We start from the raw sequence: 21630 nt of genomic DNA, 5'->3' as shown, positions 1-21630 counted from the left end.
TAGTAATGAGCTGGCAACCTTTTGTACTTTCAAAATGTGTGAAATAATATTAAATCATGATTTTGCATACCTCCTCATTAATATGGCATATATTTTTTAGCACGATCTTTATTCCCATTATGATTTGGTGATTAAAATGCCGTCATGAAGTACTGAAGGGTGTGATGTTTGGAAAGTATTCAAGTATTGCAATTTCCCTTTGTTGAAACCCCTATAGCTATCACCGCCCATACTTTCAAAATCACTTGCAGTGAAATCGCCTGTATTAGCATTTTTATTTTTATTTTCAAAAATATGGGTGGAGAACCTTAGCGGCATGAACCAGCAGATCACAGAGTCTTACTGGCAAACCAGGCCACATGTAGTTTGTTTCAACAATGAGGTTGGTTGACTTATTGTCTCAGTTTGAAGCAGTTTGATCAAGAAATTGCGCTTCAATTTCATAATACATTGAGGGATGGATATGCAACTGTTAAGGGCATTCGAGTAGAATTCACCGAAGAAATGGTGGCAAAAGTTTCTGGGTTACCCACAATTGGAGAACGTTGGACAGAGGACATGGATGCATGACAAGCAAAAGAGCAATTCTCTGTAGTGCCTGCCCCTAGTCTACATTTTTTCTAGTTACATTTATGCTATCATTGCCAAACTCTTTTAGGCCAAGTTTTATGTTTGATAATTAGTAGCATTATCTTGAGATTATTAGATATTGTTTCAGACTCAGTTGATATATGATGAGATTACTTGGTACTCTATACTTCATGTGTGCATGATGATTATTACAATGTTGTTAGATTATTGATGATGTTTAGTTAGATGGATTATCCTATGTCTTTTCTGATGGATACTTACCCCATACTGCATGTGTATGGTGTGCGTGGTTGTTTTCTTTATGTATGATGTTTATGATATGGTTAAGGAAGGGAGTCGTAGTCACCTGCTAGCTGAGATCTACACGATGCACCACTTCCTGCCATTGCCTGTTTAGCTTAGTATATATTGTGTATGTACATGTGTGGATTTTATACAGGTTGCAGGTATCGGGTATCGACTTCCTTGAATTGCCAGGATGAGCGTACCCTATCCCATTATCTCAATGGTAAGAGAGGGGAGATAAATTCTTAAGTCCAAATCCTAAACCTTTGAGCCATTCATCCTAATTAACAATTAGGACAAGTATCTGAGTCATGTACCTTTCAAATGCGTCGAATGACGTTAATTCATGATTTTAAACCCTTGCTTGAATTTTGTATGTGTTTAACTATGATGGGTTTTCGTATTTTTACTTTATGAGTTTTGGTGAATTTTTTGTTTATTAAGTCTAATTAAAAAGATTTAATTAATAATTTAATTTAATAGAAAATTATATGTTATGTTAATATTTTATTTAATTAATTGAGAAATTAATTATATAAAAGAGTCATATAAAAAGAATTAAATTTGAGAATAAATCTATAAGTTTAAATTTGAACATGACAATATTTAATTAATTTAATAATATATATATATATATATATATATATATATATTTGGAGTGCATTTTTAAATAAATGCTAAATAATATAATTATTAAAATTAATAGATAGTTATCAAAATTATTGTTCAAAAATAAATTTAGAAGTGGGAAAAGAAAATTAAATTATTAAAAGTTTTATGATTGCATAATACATGCATGAGATTAAATTAAATAAATCAATTTAAAAGGGGTCAAGTAAAGATTAAATAAATTAATTTAATGGATTATTGTATGTGCATGGAAAAGATAAAAGAAAGATAAATGAAAGTTAATAAAGAGTTAAAAAGGTGTGAGCAAAGAGTTCTCTAAGGTGAATGCACAATTAGTGCCCCGATTATAGGGAGAGAACTCCTTTATCACAAATTGGGGGTTCATTTTTCAAGGGGCTGGAAATTTTGAAGGGAAGAAGGAAAATTTCAGAGAAGGAGAAAGTTCTGAAAGGGGAATTGTTTTCTACAGATTTTTGGAGCATAGCAAATTAGCATCAGTGTCCAGGTAGACGCTTGTGAAGATTTGCATAATTCAAATACGTTCTTTTAATTCCTGTCTTCTTTGTGTTTGCTAAATAATTGTCTGGATAATTCTGGTAAAGAATATATATCATGCTTGTGAATTCTGGATATTGGAAAATTATTCTGTACATGGAATGTTTTAATTGTTCAATATAATTTCTCCCCAATAGATTGTAAATTGTGAAAACTTATCTGAAAGGGTAGAAATCTTATTGGAAAATCTTCTTTAAAATATTGATAAGAAAATAAGAAATGGGGATCTAGTTTTTTGTCTATCAGATTTAATTCTGAACTTTTGGTAAAAGAATATATATATTTACACAGTAAATATATATTCATTTAAAATAAGTTCGATTATAATCGAATTCATTATTTACAAAATCTTGTTGTTAAAACATTTTTATAAAAAAAAATATTTTTCATAAAAACATCATTTTTTTGAAATTCGTTTTATATATAAAAAAAAATTTAAAAATTTTGTCAAACTTAGTCAAACTTTAGGTTATTTCTTTTGGATCCCTTGGCGGGGCGTTACATTCTCAGTACTGGGAGATCCTTGGCTAGAGGAAAACAAAAAGCAAGGTACATTACGGTTATCTCTCCCTCTACAATTTATCCACCCTGTTGAATTTATCATAAGATATTTTACCTGTGACAGAAGATATTCCTATTTTCATGTTGTTCATTTCAAAATTCTTAGTGGTTTGCGGCATGGGGATTGTCTTTTAAATCTTTCAAGTTTCCTTTATAATATTATCAAAAGGCAAGCTACCTATGTACAGCATGGCAAAACCCAGTCAGTATCCCACCATTGCTTGATTAGGGCTATAATTAAAAAAGAGTTGACTAGGCAGCATTTGGGAACATGGGATGATTTTGTAAAGTTAAGGCTAGAGGGACCTAGAAGGGGTGTACCTAAAGAGCAAGGAGTAGGGACAAGAGAGAAAATTGTTGTAGGAGTCAAAAAAGTAGTATATAGAATGGCTCAAGAAGCTTCAACTTCTACTTCTATGCCTAAAACTACAAAGAGGAAAATTTTTATTGTAGAAGCCTCAACTCCTAGGAAGAGAAAATCACACATAGTTGCCTCAGAGGAAGGTTCAGAAGAAGTGCCTCCACTATCACAAGAACTTGCACTTAATCTGAATAAAGGAAAATCTGTTGATAAGGACAAGAAACCAATTTCTACCCTACGGCGAGTCACCAGAATGTATGGGGTGAATATAAGAACTGAACCACCTGCGCCAGCTGCTGAGCCTCCTATGCCACCTATTGATATTGAAACTCTAGTACCTACACCTGCACAGTCACCAGAGCATACAGCACCTACTCCTGAACATAAAAATAATCCTGAGGAAATTTTTGCAAAACCAAATAGTCCTATTAATGTTGATAGTGACATAGAGTCCTCAGAAGAGATAGTGCCTGAGGTTGGACACCCAGCGGAGGAAACTGATAATCTACCACTAGAGGAATATCCATCTATTACACAAGAAATGGTTCAGGAAATTGTTGAAACATTTCAAGAACAAATGACTATTGCACCCTATCCTACAGCAATTGTCCCTTCAGAAAAAGTTGATAACATTGTTACTTGTCAACATAATGATTTTGTTGAGCAACAGCATTCTCAGGATGACAACACTGCTGACCACCATCATCTTGAGAACTGCCTTGAAGATTATAGACCTATTGTTTGTCATCATACACCACCAGACATTTCCACTCCGTTAACAGCCAACTTTAATTTGTACCAACAATTTCAATGGGAGAAAGCAAATTGGGATTTATAGAAGAAACAAATGCTCAAAACTATCAGGGAACAAGCACAGAAAATTGAAGAAAAGGATAATGAAATTAAGATCCTACAGCAACGTGTCACAAAGATCACAGAGCTCATTCCAGAGCTTGTAAATTGCAGGTCCCCATCTCTAGTTTATACATTGTTCCTATAGGAGCAAATGATTAATTTTCAGTTGTCTTGAATTACTCAAGGATTGAACCCTTCTTTACATACTCCTCAGGAATTTTATGCAACATTCAATTCAGTTCCAATGACTTTGAAGAATCTCCTCTATGAATTATATGTTCATAATCTTGTTGTACCAAATGATAAAGATTTGAATTCATTGATGTATGTGGGAGATGTACAGTTTAGGGTCATTATGTCATGGATGCAGAATGAGATCAGTCAAGAGAACCAGGTTGCTCCTTACAGGGAAAAGGAAATGTTTGAACCATTGTACATTCGGCCAAAAATATAGAACACTTACAAAGTATTCTTCGATTGGCTTTCTGTTAGCAATAATCGAAGTGTTGCTGCCAAAATCCATCCTGTCCGTGAATAGGCATTTCTGGATTAGGAGCAGCATTGTTCTAAAAATGCCCCTGATGCTATACAAGCTTCTCTTCAAAGATGGATTCAATTGCCAGAAGCCCTGAAAACCAAGGAGTTGCACTCTCCCCAAAATCTGGAATTAGCCATCAGCAGGATGCCTAGGAATCTGACGTTGGGAAGAAATCAAAAAAATTATTGGATACCTCTTCATTTCCAACCGCTAATACTCCTGCATCCTATGCTTGGAAAACATGATCTGTTTGTTGAATATAACATGACTGTTGAAGAACAGAAATGGGAAAGATTGAAACAAAATCATGGATATTTCAATTATAGAGCTCATGAATTAGGAGAGAAAATTGCCAATGACCTCAGACTGCAGATGAGGATCAGAAACTTATAGATACTGAAGGAACCAGCCTCAGGACAGTTGGGGGGGAAAAATGATGACATGAAGAAATAGAAGTTTTATTAGCCCTTTTTGTGAACATTTGTCTATAACATGCTGAACTTTATCATCCTTTAATATAAATGTTTTGAACTTTTGATGTATAAAGTATGGACATAGGACATAAAATGATAATCAAAATTATATTTAAAAAGGGGTTCATTTTGTGGTAAAAATATTTCTTCGTGAATGTTTGATATGGGTAGATCTTCCTGCAGCTGAAGAGATTGCAAAAAATGTTAGTTGAATAATTAATGCCTTTTCTTTATAAACTAATAAATGAAAATAAATGTTTGTGGGAAGTCTTGTGTGTATTAAATGTTGATCGCAGGATATAAGTAGAGCAGAGTTAAACAAACTATGAAGGAATAGCGCTAAAGCATTGATGACATTAAGGAGAAGCATTATGACACCGTTGCAACTAGAAGACTTGGCAATAATGTCAGAAGGGACCTATTTTAATGAATAACCAAGTGGGACCTGATAAAGTGGCCGAGCAAGGAAGTAAGCATAAAAGCAATCAGTTAAACATGCAAAACACGATACCTGGATTCTTGGAAAGCTATTTGAAGATAGATAAATGAGAAAATCTATCATTTTCTATGATCTCTATATTTGTGGGGAATTTAAGGGAGAATTAATGTCTTTCCAATTGCATGTTTACAGTCTTAAAGTTGTAACTGACTTTCCTTCATGAGGAAGTTGTAGTTTTAGGATTTTGTTGTTCTTCTCTATAAATAAGACCTCGTCTGTGTCTATGAGGTTAGGTAGTGAATAGACAGATAGAGTTGATAGACATCTTACTGTTTTTCCTAAGTTATTGTAATACTGCATATTTGATGAATACATGTCTTTGCTGAGTTTCTACACTTTTATCTGAGTTTGTCTTTCCTTCATTCTTCCATGGGGGCCCACGTGGAAGGTGGAGTTTTACTTTAGTAAGTAGAAGTTAGACTCAGTTTTCTAAGTTAGAGTTAAAACTGTTGTTCCTGCAGCCATTGGAAACAGAACCAGTCACTGTTCCTGCAGCAGTAGGTGCATAGATATATGGCTAAATAATTAGAATTTCCTTCTAAGTATTTGATAGTCGTCTTTCCTTTGGATAAACTATATTTCCTTAACAGTTATTGCATTCAAAGTAGTAGTGACTTTTAGTGAAAACTAGAGCATATACTTTGCAGACATCATCTCAAGTTCATGCTCCCGGATTGACATTTAATGAAAATTAGCATAGTACTTTGGTGGTAAGGGATGTCAAATCATGCAAATAAAAGGGTGTTATATTGATTAGACACTCAACACCTGAATTTTTCAACATCAACTACTTACTCAACACTTGAATGACTCAGCACTCATTGCAACTTGGCATCTATACATATTATACTCAGCATGTATTACTAGCTCAACATGAACTTAGTAAATATCTTAAGTGTGTTGACACTCAATTGTCAAAACCAATCTGAGATCAACATGCAAGCCAAATTTCACCAAGGATAAGTTAGAAACTAAGAAACATATTATGTAATGTGAAATAATTTATTCCATTAGTTCAGCAGAAATAGGCAACGACATCAATTGTGATAGTTAAATTCTTGTCAGATTCTAAGAAAATAGTTTGTGTTTTATCATATGCATTCATTGTTTTTAATGTATTGGACAAAACATCTTTTCCATTATTTTTTGACTTCTCTTAATGTACCAAGGATTCCTTTGAATCACTTGCATGCCCTTATTTGAAATCATTTTCTCATTTAGCTTTAAACTTCATGTGATATTGTTGTCCTATAATAGTGACTTATCACCGTTTCTAGTTTTTTTTACACTGTCACTTCTTTTTGTAAATAGGAAAATCATTATTTTTCTCATTATTTGTCTATCCTTCTCCACTTCTTCTCACAATCTTCCATGACTCATGGTTGTGATAACAACATTATCACTATTCATTTTAACACTTCATTTTATGATCTACTAGTCATGTAAACAAATCCTTTAAATGTACTTACAAGAAAAATGAAAAGGCATACATTAAGATTAGATGCTTAAAAGGAATAAGAAACCTTCTTTATAGAAAAAATGTTGGTACCTGATCTAGAATGGGAATACCAACAACATTCTTACTAATCTTCCATAGCTTTTTCCAATAAGGGAAACATGTATATACCTTATACATATACTATCTTTTGTGGAAATTAGTGTATTCTAAGGTGAAACTAATTAATCATTTTATAGCATTCTAATCAACTACTAGTTAAGGACTCTAACATAGCTATAAAATTATGAATATGATCATACCAACATTTTTCTGAGAAAACCTATATCAAATGACTACTTTGGAAAAATACATTGTCAAATGAAACATTCTCATCATACAATCCTTGTTGCTGCTCTAGACTTCAATGTAGATTCAAAAATTTAAGTTGAACATTTCAAAGAAGAATTTAAAAAATTATTCCATCAAAAAATAAGGTTTTACATAATTGTTTCCATCATATTTACAACATCATATTTTTTATTGATGTATAAAATCATATCCCTAAATACTTACAGCCCAGCACAAAAACAACTCTCTATGCATATCAAAAAATCATTAACCTCACATAATATCATTCCAATGGAGGCATTAACAAGAAGCCTTTTACCAACCTCACACTAAATTAATCTTTCTATAGTAGAGCACCTTTAAAGATAGTTTATTTGGTTAATGATCACTAACTTCTCACAACAAATGGATCAAACCAGTCCCCATGTAAATAATCATACCATCCAATCAAAATAACAAATTGATACAATGATGTTTGAATTTTACAATAATAGACAATTCCAAGAACACCATTGAGTAAAAAGGCATATAAAACTGGTGTTACAATATAGTGAACATACATAAGAGTGTCATGCAAAAAACTACCACATTAGTGTGACTACTTCTGAAAAATGTTTTGCAAAGATTGAAATGGAAAAAGTAATAAATTTATTATAATAGAATATAGGATTATATCCACAATCAACTTAGTATCCTTCAATTAGACCAAAAAAATGAGCACATACAAAGTGGGAGAATGCCTTACTTGAAGCAACAATAGTGTACATACCAGTCACAGAGATGTATGAAGCTTTGTGTTATAATATGAGTATCTTTCTTACTTGTCCAATGATGTTCCCTAACTATGTAAGAGATGTGATTATATTTAACATATAATTTTGTTCTTCATTATTTATCATCATGTAATTTTTGACTACTTCCATATAACTGCAACATGTCAAATGAATGCCATGTGTGGGCCCCATCAAATTACAAGTCTATGTTGGAATGTTATCAACCAACATTTCCAACATCATTTTTCTACACTTTCTTATTTATAAAATAAATTGTTCTGCTTATACTCTTCTCTTTTTTGAGAGAATTCATAAACAATTTTGCATTTTTTATTCTATCTGCTAGGTATTCTTTTTCCTCTATTGACTAATTGTTGGTCTAAATTTATGTTATTTTCTTGTATGTCATATATCTATAGTGTTTCTCACCAAATGTAATTCTTGTTATTTGATATTGTATATTCTTCTTGCAAACTTGTGACTTCTAGACACATCAAACTTGATAAAACATCATTCAATGGTAACTGGAAGAAAGATTCCAAGTCTAAAAAATGTTTGAAACTAGGTATGTTCTTCCTAGCATGTGATTCTTCAATCAGGTGAGCTTTTCCAGTGGGTATTTTAGAGGACTTATTACCAAACTTGGTAACTATTCACTATTTTCCCTTCGCTCATTTATGATTACCACTTGTTTAATTCTTGTATTCTTGTTGTGTTTGGATTCTTGGACTACAGACATATTCTATGTATTCTTGTATTATGTTCCTTCCAACTAACAACTTAATGAATGGTGAACCCTCATACAATTATCGACATTGCATTGTCTAAAGCAAAAAGATTAATATAATATAGTCGATGATTCCATTTATTATAAGGAAACTTGCAACAAAGAATATAATCATTTGCACATAACCCATAATAGATCTGAAATAAATATGTAATTAAAATCTACATGCAAAAGAATAAATAACATACCCACAAAAATTGTAACACAAGATATACCCTGGGAAACCCTCATTGAGGGAAAAACCTAGCCTCCAAAAGCATCTATCACCATGTATTATTTAGCAAAAAATATCATTGCAATACAACCATGGAAGCCTTCAAATCCATAGCCACTAACAAGCAATCCATGTGAACAAGCATGAATTCAAACATCTCATGCCATACTTCTAACCTTCACAAATGCCCCCTTGGCTAACTTGTCAAGCCTTGTCCTGCTCGACTCTTGTCTTTTCCCTTTTCCTCTTCTCCCTACAACTACCCTTGTGGTTGCTTATATAGTGGCAAGTCCCACAAAACCACCAAGTGGTATTACATAAACCATGTGCTAAAACCATGTGCTACCTAACACATTGACCCCACATTTACTATTGAAAATTTAATTCTTTTCCCTAATATTAAATAATTACATTAAATATAATCACAATGTTACAATACAAGTCATAAAGTATATCCCATGGGAATATTTACATGTTGCATGTCCATCTAGGTGCAAAATTACATAATAAAATAATATAATATAATATAACAATACTATGCAATATGTGCAACACCCATAATCTCAACAATCTCTCACTTGTTGTATACATTGCATAGGGTTAATTTGTAATCACATAAATGAACAAGGGAACAATCCCTCCTAGCACATCGACCATCATAGATCAAAGTGCACCATGTGCTCCAACCTAGCACCCATAACAAAATCAAAGTATCCAACATCTCAAACATGAATGATCCCACCTCCTATTATGCCACTGCCATTGGACATACATAGAAGCCATCCAAAGAGAAAGCCACCCAATATATTGCATTAGAAGATCACAAAATCTTGTACCAACTAAAATGCCAAGCACAAAAACTTGATCCAAAGGTAATCACATGTATCCGTAGTTGTCAAAATATCCATAGTTGAAATAGCACCCATAGCAAGTGCCAAAACCATCCATTTATCCATACCACCAAAGGTATACAAAGTGAATCTCACAATCAGCAACATATCCAATCTGTAACCTGCAATCACAAGCCTCAAGAGAAATATCTACCACATATATACCAAGAAGCTCCTGCTACAAAAGATAATGTCAAATCTATAACCAATCCACTCACAACATCTCAAAGAAGTGAGTCCATGTAGTCTCAAGGACATCCACAACATATAAACCAATAACTTGCAACAACAACTCTCACAAAATATCTCCAACAGTCTCCCAGGCTCTCCATTACCAACATAGGAAAGAGTTAAAGGAATAACCATGTCATCTCTCATATGGCAAGCATGAGCACAAACCAGTGATCACAATCTCTAACCAATCTCAAATCCAATGTAAGAAAAATCGAACATCCAGAAAGATAACCAAGACCAAAGAGAAACCATGCAAATCATAACCTGTATCATATCCTTCTGCACACACCTCTAGATGTATACTATGCAAGTATGATCTCCTCCATAAAACCCCAACCCAGAAGCCTCAACAACACCCAAACCATACCATATAACTAATCATGGATGTAAGCCTATCACAAGAAGATCAAACTCATAATCCATTCCTAATCCAAGGGATCTAATATAAAACCATCTCCCAAACTCAACTAACATAACAACATTTGAAAATGAAGATAACCAATGCTAAAACATCTCTCAAATGTACCCTCTAGAACTAACCCATGTATCGTAGCTCAAGATCCATATCCATGAAAGATAAGCTTAAATATAATGCACCTGAGAGAAACAATGGGCTATACCTCTCAAGAAGCAAACCACTAAGTAGACCAAGAGTGGGGAATAAAAATGTTCATCAAGATATCCAAGTCTCCAATGAAGACTCATCTAAGAAAAATCTCCTCTCATATTAGGTGAATGCCCCTTGGAATTTCTGTTGAAACCAAAAAATTGACCCAACAAATACTTCTCTAATCCAAGAGAAATCAGCATCACCACCATCTCTAAGTATCCATGAGCACCTATAACCAATCAATCCATGCCAACTACAAATTCCACATAGCAATATCATGAAGTATCCAACTTATGATCAATGTACTCAATACCAAGAAACTAAACCAAGATCATTGTCAACATTCCAACCATGGCCTCAAGAACATAAACATGACAACATGATCTAACTATCTCAACCAAAGAGATAACATGCTCCATATGAACATAAAATAACATGTCAAAACTCTAAACATGTATCAAGAGTATACCATGACATAAAAATGAAACCATCCTCACACCAAGGATAACATGTGAAATGAAAGCATAAACCACACATTTACCAAGAACCCCATTAGTCCTCGAGATGCAACCTTCTCCGCACACCATGAAGAAAACCATCTCCACATACCATGAAGAACCATCTCCACACACCATGAAGATAACCAAGAACCCCATGAGTCCTCATGATCTACCCATCTTCACACACCATGAAGATAACCAAGTGCACCATGCAAATGTCAAAGATGCTTCTGTAGCAACAAGATCTAAGACAAACCTCTAACATTTGCAAACACTCAATAAATATATCAGTGCCAAAAACTCCCACTCAACCATGGCACCAAGTCACCTATAGCATCATAAAATCCATCTCCTGCATGAAGATCCTCCATTTCTACACTCACACAACCAAAGTGTCAATACCAAGTGAAACCAAGATCTCTAAACCAAGAAGATACAAACCAAACCAAACCAAGAACTAATCCTACATTGTCACCTCATCACTGTCACAAGCTCCCACTAAAATATGTATCCAAGCTATCTATGAGATCATGATGAAAAAACCATCCTCTAACCATGTGAATCAACCAAGAAATCAAACCATCAAAGAACTCAAAGTGCACATCATCAGCTCCTCAAAAGAAACCAAATAACTATGATCCTCAACCAAGAAGATATACCACCATAACCAAATCAACAATCCAAACCAATGAACATCAAGGATGTACCTGTATATCCAATCATGTCATGCCAAAATCCATGGCACCATGATCACATCCATGAACTGAGCAACTAACTCTCAATGTGTCCAATCTATCAGCATAAAATAGTCAACAACAATCCTCCACCATGACTATACCTAGTAATAACATCTCATCCATTCTAAATGAAGAAAAATTAGCAAATCATGTGGCTTAGGGTATAGACAACCCAAATCTAAGCCACCAATCTAAATATGCATCAATAATGAAAGATCAATTGGCATAGACAACCCATAACCAAGCTATAAATGCAAATAGTAAGTATAGACCACTTACAAAACTACAAAACTTGTAGACCCAAAAAGTCATCATACATATCTAAACCAAATACTAATAACCATATCATCATGAGACAAATCTGAAATATGAACTAAGTATACAATGAGATCAAATCTCAAATCTCCAAACATACAATGTCATAGACTCACAATGCTACCATAATCAATATATCATAAACTATTCAGATCATTACATCACCAAATAAACCATGTCAAACCTGCACCAAATCTAAACTAATGTGTAGAGCTCTCCAAGAGATTTTTGTTGACTATTCAAAGTCCAAAATCCAACTCTGTATGCTCAAGTTATGCCCTAATTTGTGTTTAAAATATAGAACATCTAATTTGTAGGCTCTTGAAACCTGACAAAATGTCAAAATCGCAGAACTAAACCTATGTCAAGTTGTAGTGCTCTAAATTAGCTTTTCAATGCCTGTAAGAAGTCCAAAATCCAATATCCTGAAAGAACATTATGGTTGTTTTACTAAGACTATATTTTTACCATTTTCAATGCGATTTTTTTTTGTGACGAAAATTCTAATGGGATTAAATTTAACAACCATCATGTGGTAAAACAAAAAAACTCTTTCATTTCCTCTGAACATGGCCAAACTAGGGCATATTATAGATCAAAATTTATGAAAACATCAACCCAGATCCAATGGTGAGGTTTGTTTTTATCCAGGAGGTCATTTCTACAAGCTCCCCCTAAAACCCTCATTTAAATGAAACATCCAAAAAATCCTTTTGTCCAACAATTTCACATGCCCAAATCTACCAACATCCCATCATAACAAAAAGGCCAAAACCCTTAGATCTATAATAAAAAAACTCATATATCTTGCCGTTTCTTTTATCCTGTCATGCATTCCCATGGATTCAATCTAGGGTTACAATAACAAAACCATAGATCTAATACCACTTGTAAGGAAACTTGCAACAAAGAATATAACTGTTTTAACATAACCCATAATATATCTGAAAAAAATGTGTAATTAAAATCCACATGCAAGAGAATAGAAAACATACCCACAAAAATTGTGACACAAGATATACCCTGAGAAACCCTCATTGAGGGAAAAAACCCAGCCTCTAAAAGTATCCATCACCATGTATTATTCAACAAAAAATATCATTGCAATACAACCATGGAATCTTTCAAAGCCATAGCCACTACCAAGAAATCCATGCAAACAAGCATGAATCCACACATCTCATGTCATGCTTCCAACCTTCACAAATGCTCCCTTGGCTAACTTGTCAAGCCTTGTCCTATTTGACTCTTTCTTTTTCCATTTTTCTATTGTCCCTACAACTACCCTTGTGGCTACTTATATAGTAGCAAGTCTCACAAAACCACCAAGTGGTATTACATAAACCATTTGCTAAAACCATGTGCTACCTAACCCATTGACCCTACATTTAATATTGGATATCCTTATAGCATTTATGTTTCACTTGGCATCACTTATCACTCAGTACCTAAAGATCACTCGGCACCTATTGAATTCTCTAGCTCGGCACACACTGTAGCTTGGGATTAACTGAAGAATTGGTTAAGTGTGTTGACACTGAAATGTCAAAACCAATCTGAAATCAACAATCTCCCCCTTTGACATGAGTGGCAAAAATACTTAACTAGGCATTATGAACTTGATCTCTATGAGTATAGTACACATTCTGTTCAAAATTTTGTATACCTCAAAAAAAAATTAACTCCCCCTAAGCTGATGTTCCATTTCTGTAACCAAAAACTCTTGTGTTGAATTTGTCTCATGTTGATGTATCTGATTCTTTTTGCCTTGTCTACACTCTGTATCTATTTCTACCTTGTTTCTATTCCCTATACTGTGTATCTATTCCCTTTCACATCTTCTTGTAGTTTTGCATCCTTCTTGGCTTTTATTACTTCCTCAAATTATGAATGTGAAAATCTAAATATCTCCCCCTTTGGATATTCTTTATTACTTCCATCAAGGAATGTATTATGTAACCATTCTTATTCACATCTCCCCCAAAACATTATATTGTGAATATCTCCTCATTCTTATTAGATGCAATAATGAATTATCTCCCCCATGAATATATTCTCCCCCTTTTTGACACTTATGTCAAAGGGTCCTAAGAATGAATAGAATACTTTGACAAAAATGTTTTATTTGCCTCCATAATCATCTTGAGAGAAGCATCCCAATTATCTAAACCAATTTCCAATGATTTGTGCTAGATGGTTGTCTCTATTGCAAGACATACGAGGCCTTCTAAAGTAGAAAGGTTAGGATCCTTCTTTAGAACATTCTTGCATAGACTTGTTCCTCATGGAGTACTTCCAAATGTGGGGTAATGGAAGATTGAATCTGCATCAATTTGGCCTTGATATTGGCCTCTTCTACTATCAATACAGCAAATTCTTTCTGTGTGTGAAGCATAGCTACAAAATGCTTCTCACTCTGAGCTAGATCTTTGGGTAGCTATGTGCTAGAAATCTTTAGATTTCCTTCCAAGCTCAGTATTCGTTGGCTAGTTTCCTATGTGAAATAGGATGAATCACACAACTTGGTGTATAATAAGAATACATTCTCAAGTACTATTTTTTCCTTTTCAATCTTCTTAGCCAATTCAACTTGTGAAAGTGTTATTTCACTTGATATTTTCTCATTCACTTTCATCTGAAACTTCTTTTCTAACCATTCTAATAGTTTTACATTTGTATCAAGGTCTTCATTTTGTACCTAGTCCATAATGTTTGACAATTAGTCCATGATGGGTTGAGTTTCATTAGGTACTTGCAAGTTGAATGCATCAAGAAATATTTCTTTGATTTTCACCAGTGCTTGCTTCTACCTATACTCATTTCTAAGTATCTCTTGTCTCTTCCTCCTCTCTAGTCCCTCTTGCATTTCATTTATCTATTGTAGGTTCATAGTTCTTGAGTCATAATTGGGTATGACTATTTCTTCATCAAGTGTAGGGTCTCATAGTGAAGTACACTTACAACCTTGGTGGAGCTCAAGCATGATGCTCAAATCTGCAATGGTACTACATCAGTGCTCAATTTCTTATTAGGAGTCCCCAAGGTAGGCAAGTTTACTAATGTTTGTATTGCCTCCTACTCCTTAAGGGCTTTCTCCTCTTCCTTCTCCTCTTCTCTACTATCTTGATTAATAATGATGATTTAAGGAGGTGCACCTTGACTTTATGCAGTAGGAAAATCTTGCCCTATTTGTTCCTTTGCTTGCTCCTTGGTAGTTGTTGTTGTTGTAACTGTACTATCAACCTTAGCAACTTTATCTTATTCTTCTTGCTCTTTGGATTGATTTTTTGTAGCTGTGGGAGGTTGTGTAGATTGTTCTTGTGTTCTTTCTTTCTCCCTTGTTATCTCTATTATAACTTTCTACAACTCATCAACACTCATCAAAACTAGATTTGTACAAAGTTGTGCTTGCAATGTAGATTGGTGAAGGATCTTTTTGATATTCTCTATAGTTAAAGGATTGATGTTATGAGCTGAAGTGTCAAGAACATCCTTTACAATTACTGTGTCTACAAGTGTTTTATGTGGAGGACTTGGTCATGGTAGTTGGGTGTCTTCGAAACTTTGTTCTTCCTACTGCTCTTCAGTTGTTTCCTCTTCACCATGTGTCTTCTCCACTATTTCTTCTCTTTATACTTTCTCTACTTTTTCATCTTTCTCATTTTCCTCTTCCTCTTCATCATTTCTCCCCTCAAATGGGAATTCCTGCCCTTCTTTCACAATTGTCAATCCATATATTAATTTCCACATTTGTGTGGACTTTTGGACAACATCTTCTATTTGGTTTTGCAAAATTCTAAAGGCTCTATATTTGGGTGCAAATTTGCTCCCATACTTCTTACTAGCCTTTGTTATTTGACCTGTAGTAAGGTTTGGCATTACATGAGCTAATGTAGACCCCCTTATTTCTTTCTCCATTTTGAGAATGTAATGCCATTTATTCTCAAATAATGAGCTTAGCTCCTTAGGCATTGAGTTATCTAGTTCAAGTGGGGTGGTCTTGAACTTAGCCATCATAGTGTAGATGGACTCTTCCACTATGTTTTGTTGTTCCTTCAACAACTAATTGAAAGTAATGGTCTTTAGACCAGTTAGATATGCATTATCTCTAATATTATTGCAAATACTTTCCAATTTAGATGTGGTAGAATGGCTTACCAATCTATATTGATCTTCATCAGACTTTGTTCTTTCTTCATCTGATTCAGGGGGTGCAACATACCTTCTTCTTTTCTTCTACTCAGCTGGTCCTCCTTATTATGTTGCCTTTTATTTCTCCTACTCTTTTTCCCTTGAGTTTTAGCCCTAGTATTAGCCCTTGTAGTTGGCTTGGTTGGGCTTGGCTTTGTAGCCTTCTTCTTTCCCTTGGGCTGTGCAGCTAGCTATTTTTGAGATTTTCTCTTCTTTGGCTTAGCCTTTGGTGCTTCCTGCTTGGCACCTTCCTCCTCATCTACATCTTCTCTCATACCTTAGGTTAAGGCAAGTGGTCCCTAATCTTGTTCTTCTTCATCACCCTCGGCATCTTCACCTTCTTCTTCTGCTTCTTCTGCAGTACCTTCCCCAAATTTAGCTTTTAGCTTCTTAACAAGCTTGTCCTTCTTTTTCAGAGTGGAGGCAATCTTCAACTCCATATCCACTTTTGATCTCACCACATCATAGGTTCCAAAATATGGTGTATCCTTTTCTATTTCCTCTACTAATAATGAATTATTACTACTGATGCTTCATCTATGTTTATTTCATACCCAAGAGGTCTTAGCCATCTCACTCTTGGTATGGTAGCTTGTATGTATGTATAGTTTATATCTACAAGAAAACATACTTCATTTACATGTTTTTCTACTAATGACATTAGAATCCTTAGCCTTTGCTTCATTGTCTTCTTAAAGTCCTCAAAATTAGCTCCCATCTACTCTATGTATTCATTGACTTGAGCTATGATTGACCTATCAGTTCTCCATGCAACTTTTCCAAAAGAAGGAAATTTATTATGAACATAAAAGAAAATACAAATCAAAATAGCACCAAATTCACAATGGGCTCCCTTGGTTCTTCTGATTGCTTCTAGGTTCTCATTAATCTGTTGCGGTTGTAGTTTTGCAAGATCATAGGTATGATCCTTTTTCACCAATTTATAACCAACATCTACTGCAATGTAGGGCACACTATTGAGCATACTAGATTGGTAGAATTTGTGTGCAATAACTCTGATAGCAAAATCAACAAGAGGGTCTTGGATGGTGTCAATTTCCATCCCTCTCTTGTTCCACTTAGCACCAGTATTCTTCTCAATTGCTTCCTTGGCATCACTCCTAAGTGTCTTTGGCCAATGTAGGGTTGGGTACCCTATCACTCTATGAAAAATTCTCTTCATGATTTTTATTGGGCCATCCTCCAACCATAAGCTTGCATCATGTATTCAGTTGAGCACTAGTCTAATCCATTTAGTTTTGAACACTATAGGAAATTCTAGGGCATGTGTTAAACCCTTCTTCTTAGCAATCTGGTATTCTTCCCTCAACACTCCATTCTCACACAGTTTCTCATAGGCTTCCCTCATTTCCATGTCACCTATGGCTCCAATCTTGCAATTATAGCATCTTCTTACATCCTGAACCATTACAGCCTTAGAGGGTATTATGGATAGGGCTCCAGCTAGATCATTCTTAAATGCAACCTCTGGGATTGGGCAAAAATTAGGTTGTTTGACATCATTGGACACAAGTTAGACTTCAAATGGTTCCTTCTCTTGAGTTTTCCTAGAGCTAGAAGCCATTTTCACAATTGAGGGTTTGTTCAAAAAGAAAACATGAAACTGTGTAGCTTAGCATAGACATAAATACCTCAAGATCGATGAAATCATGTTGAAATACTATTGAAATCTTCTTATACATTGGATTCTTTTCTTTGGACTCACTTTGTGCTCTTTCGCATCTTTGCTCTTCATTCGTGATGAAGAAAAATGATTCAAAATGCAACAATATACCCTATTTTCATCGCATTTAATGCTTAGTGTAGTTACAGCTGTCCACTCGGCTTCTAAAGGATTCTACATTACTTGGCTTCCATTGCCTTCCCACCACTTGACTTCCACGAGAGTATTCTTTACTCAGCTTCAACTAAGATTTCTTCTTCACTCGGCTTCCTCTACCAACTCAGCTCTAACTATTTTGACAATCAACTCAGCATGTACTGGATTTTTACTCGGCTTCTAAGGGAAACTCGACAACACTTGCAAAATCTTGAAATTTTAACTTTGCATCGTTGTTCATGTTGATCTCTTATTTTCACTACTTACTTGTTTTAGGAACTTATGTATGATAAAACTTTGTTAAATCAGTTCCTCATGCCTTCTCTTTTTGCTTAGTTTGATGAAGTGTGATCACTTGACTTGTTAGGTGAAGTGATCCCTTCATTTGATGTGCTATACTCATCTTTCTTCTTCCATGTGTTATTAATTTCTCCTTTGATGTGTTCAGCATCTACCTTCTCTTTTCCTTTATTGTTCCTTGAGGTGGGTGCCTTTGACCTTGTTGGGAAATTCTTATTGATATGACCAATCTTCAAGTAACTGATACATGTGGTTTGGCTCAACCATCTACTATAGTTTCCTCTAAAATGTGTTTTTATACAATTTTTAAGAATATTTCCATATTCCTAATAGTAATGATAGCTATACCTAGTGTTTTAGTCCCAATTGTAGTGATATCCATGGTTACCTTCCCTTGCTTCCTAATTTGGTGTCCACATAGTTTTTGATCAACACTCAAAAGCTCTATGTCCATACTTCTTGCAATTGTAGCAGTGACCTTCAAATTTTGGTGTTTTGATGGTCCTAGTCCTGCAACTATGTGCTTGATGTCTTTGCTTTTTGCACTTATGACAATGACTTGCATTTTTAGGTTTGTCATGCTAATGGGCATTCTTACTCCTACACACATTAGAGGTATATCCCTTTTTACCACAAAAATGACAAGTAGGTTTAGTGTTCTTACCTTTGTTACTCCTTTCTTCTATAGTTTTGGATGATTTTCCTTGTTTAGTGCTGATATACCCTATTCTTGAAGTATCATTGCTAGCCCTTGGTGATTTTAGTAGCTGCTCAAAGTACTTGATGGCCTCATTAGGTTTGTTGAAACTCCCTACAATCTGCTTCTCTCTTTTTAGGTCATTTTGCAGTTGTTCATTTTGCATCTTTAGTGTAGAGATCTCAATGTCCTTGACATTCAGTTCATGATGTGCATTCATCATCTAACTTAGGGTGTGTAGCTGCATGTTTGAAATTATTGCAAGCTCAATTGACTTTTCTTCTATTCTGTTGGCAAGGTTTTTCTTGTCTTCTTCTAGCATAGCCTTGTCTTCAATGGCTCCTTTCTTCTATTTAGTCACTTCACAAAGCATCATGGCTTGTGATTCTTGTTCAAGCTTGAGTGTTCTGATTTCTTCTGCTTGAGCTCTATTCTTCTCCATTAGGTCTACTATTGCTGCATCAACCTCTTTGGAATCTCCATTTGAAAACTAATTTGAGGTGTCAATCTCCTTGTGCTATGTGTCATTCTCAGATATGGGAATCTCTCTTATTCTCTTTAAGGATTTTCTTAGTTCTCCTCTAGCTTCTTCGAAAGCATGTAAAGAAAGTTGTTTATCAATTGCTTGATTCTCTATGATCCTCCCAAGTTTGTAGACTTCCATTTCCAGATCTTTTCTCCAAGTTGTAAGGCTCCTCCTTGTGAGAACTTGTCTTTGATACCAATTGTTGGAATTAACAAGTGGGAAGATTTACTTTTGAGGGGGGGTGAATCAGAAGTAACTAACTTTAACTTTTTCAAATCCCTTTAACTGAAACCATTTACATGCATCTAATTCATCTAATAAACATGAAAGTAAAAGACATGTATGAAAATAGATAACACAAAAATCTAGTAACCCAAAAACCCTCTAAAATGAGAAGGTAAAACTAGGGTGCAGATGACACCCACAAAATATCACTGTAGCAATGTGTAACTATTCAAGGTTACAATGTTTGAACACTTCCAATGGTCTTCCCTATGAAATGTTTGTCTTGTTAAAGACTTTGCACCCTATTAAAAGTGACCTGGTTAAAGGATTTAACTACCCTGCTAAAAGTAGGCCTAGTTAAAGGACTTTAGTACATTCACTTGGAATGCCACCCTGTTAAAGGATTTATAAATGGATGCTAAGCCAACCTAAGTCCATAGGATTTCCATATCCAATACAATTGCTAGAGAGTATTAGAAAGTCTTTGACTTGATAGCTTTGCAATCTTCAATTGTTGATTCCAGATACTTATTTTGCTCTATCTGCTCTGATCCTTGCTTGATCTGATATGTCACTCTTCGAGGTTCTAATACTCTATTCTTCAACAACTAGATTTTGTTATGCTACTCTATTCTTCACTAAGATTTTGAAGACTTAAGTTTAGGTATGAATCTGTGATCCACATTCACTCTTTATTTCCCATTCATTTCTTGCACTTTTCTTATTGGTTGCATGCCTTCTCCATTTTTCTTATTGGTTGCATGTTGATTACATAGGTAATGAAAAAGATTCAATCTTATCTTCAAGATCCTTCGAGATCCATCCCATGTCAACTCCAAAAATGGTTTACATCTAAGTTTGTGAAGATACAAACTCATATGCTAATTCTATGTTACTCGGCACTTACTAGTTGTTGATGCTCGGCACATATAGGAATTCTATATCACTTGGATCCTATAGAAATTTTTTCTCGCTTGATACTTATGGCATTTCTATTTCACTCAGCATCTATACTCTGCTCAGCATCTATAGTGACTCAACATCACTTATCACTTGGCACTTGAACTTCACTCAGCACCTAAAGATCACACGACACCTAAAGTTTACTTGACACCTATTGAATTCTCTGGCTCGATGCACACTGTAGCTCAATGTTAACTAAAGAATTGGTTAAGTGTGTTGACACTCAAATGTCAAAACCAATCTGAGATCAACAATATAGTTTTGAGTATGTGAAATCATAGTATCTCTTTAAAAGAAAAAGTATAGTGACTAATAAAAAGAAAAATTAAGGGTTGTACATTGTGTAATACCTCTATTTATTGACTGTCTTTGAGCATTCTAATTATGAGTTTTTTTTCACATTCATTCACTCCTAAATGCATTTCTTTCAACCCCTATCAATGCTAGTCTCAATTCATATTGTTATGAGTATATTTGATCTTTCTATTTTTCAAAATTTGATATCTGTTCTCTTCATGAATGTGCCACCAAATATCCCCTTGTGCATGTGTGTATATATATTTATTTCTTAAACATCTCATTTCCAATCTATTGTTGTTGGCTGGCATTGAAAATATATGTAAAATGACATTATTAATAAGCTATGTAATGGGGCAATGTCTACACAAATATTATCAAACTGTGTTTTATAGTT

General features: G+C 34.5%; 1 pseudogene; it reads right to left on the bottom strand.

Moving 5' to 3' along the window:
- LOC149533718 (protein SEMI-ROLLED LEAF 2-like) overlaps positions 1-21630 on the bottom strand; it is a 107785-nt pseudogene that overhangs the window by 53498 nt on the left and 32657 nt on the right.

This window comes from Cupressus sempervirens, chromosome 10 (assembly GCF_028749045.1).
Source record: "Cupressus sempervirens isolate cs-2001-9-10 chromosome 10, ASM2874904v1, whole genome shotgun sequence".
Lineage (NCBI taxonomy): Eukaryota > Viridiplantae > Streptophyta > Pinopsida > Cupressales > Cupressaceae > Cupressus > Cupressus sempervirens.
The sequence above is the reverse complement of the archived record's forward strand: the minus strand, read 5'-3'. Positions and strand labels throughout refer to the sequence as shown.